Below are 1,797 nucleotides of genomic sequence, written 5' to 3'. Positions count from 1 at the left end.
GTGGTATAAGCTAGAATTGATGGCGGCATTCATGGGAATCCGGAAAGTCTAGCCTTGTCTGTGGTATTTCGAGTAGGATTCTGGGATTGAATGACTGTGACGAGCTTCAAACTCCTGAAGGCTGGGCGTTAGTGACAGACGCAAAAGAATCAAGGGATTCTATTCCAACCTGATTGAGAACCGACAGATGATTAGCCGTGCTGTGACAGAGCATTTGGACCTTTTTCACTGAGAGGATGGGATGTAGCCATTGACAACGGTGATGCCCTACATACAGCTTGCCATGGAAAGGAATGATGTAAGAAAACTGTAATTTAAGCAGTAGGAAAGCAGAGATTCAGAAGGAACACAGCATCTCCATACACTTATCTGAAATTCCCACCATTAATTTACATAAGTATTTCTATCCTATGTTATTTATCTTTATTTCCTGTTTATTATTTATTATTATTCGAAAATCCATAATCAATTATAATCCGCCTGACTGAGATTTACAAGATGACCATAGCTTGCTTCATACCAACAATCTCTGTGGGATCGACCCTTACTCACGTAAGGTATTACTTGGATGACCCAGTACACTTGCTGGTTAAGTTGAACGGAGTTGTGTCTACACATAGCAAAGAGCCATAATAATGATTCCATACAATAACAAAGAATACTACATTGATGTGATCACAATTTCGTCCACCAAGCTATCCGACCCGGGATGTTCGACAGACAAAGCGACCGACCTCTTCAGGTCTGGACAACCCGGCCTCTTCCCAAGGAGCTCGATCAAGTCCCTAGAAAGCCCAAAGAAGGGCCCAGATAGAGGAACACACCCCAAAACCTAAGACGGCCCAAGCCTACAGAGAGAAGGGCGGTTCCCTTAAAGATAAAGATGACCTCACTTAGAGATAAGATAAAGATAAGATAAGATAACTAACTTATCTTATCCACAGAAGGCCACATCTCACTATTATAAATACACTGGAGCACCTAGGTATAACTCATACTCTGATTCTACTCAATACCTGCTTAATACCCTTGCTAACTTAAGCATCGGAGTCCCTTGCAGGTACCCTCCACCCTCTGGGGACGAAGGATCAGCAGCACTTTCAGTTCCACAAGTCGGACACACCAGCTCCGGCGGCTATATACCTGCCAGACGCATCGGCTCCGACCAACACAGAAGATCTCGATCGAGATCGACCTATAGTTTCAGGTAACCCTCGGAACATTGGCGCCGTTGCCGGGGAACCTGGAAGTCATTCCAACACCATGGCGGACAACCATGACAATGACCATAACTCAGGTTTGGAAGATAGAACGCCACACAAGAACACGGATGCTATACTTAAAGATACTCCGGAATCCAATGGAGACAAAAATTCATCAAATCCAGGGGCGATAGAAGCACTTCAAAATCGATTGAAGCAACTTGAAGAAGAAGCCCAACATCAACGCGAAAACAAAGAGGATCTACATCGGGAGATAAGGCGGCGCTGAGAATTAGAAGATAAGCTTATGAAACTCGAAGCTGATCTCAAAACTAAAGCTACTCGACCCTCCACAGAGGATAGCTCTCAGAAAGATCGAGATCCATTCACCAGGGAAATTATAAAGACCAAAATCCCAAAAGATTTCAAACTTCCAGATATGACTCTATATGACAGCACCTCGGACCCCAACCACCATCTCAGCAACTTCAGAAGTAGAATGTACCTCACTGATGCCTCAGATGCAGTTCACTGCAAAGCCTTTCCAACAACTCTTACCAAGACAGCCATTAGATGGTTCGACAACCTACCTCCA

This window comes from Arachis stenosperma, chromosome 3 (assembly GCF_014773155.1).
Source record: "Arachis stenosperma cultivar V10309 chromosome 3, arast.V10309.gnm1.PFL2, whole genome shotgun sequence".
Lineage (NCBI taxonomy): Eukaryota > Viridiplantae > Streptophyta > Magnoliopsida > Fabales > Fabaceae > Arachis > Arachis stenosperma.
The sequence above is the reverse complement of the archived record's forward strand: the minus strand, read 5'-3'. Positions refer to the sequence as shown.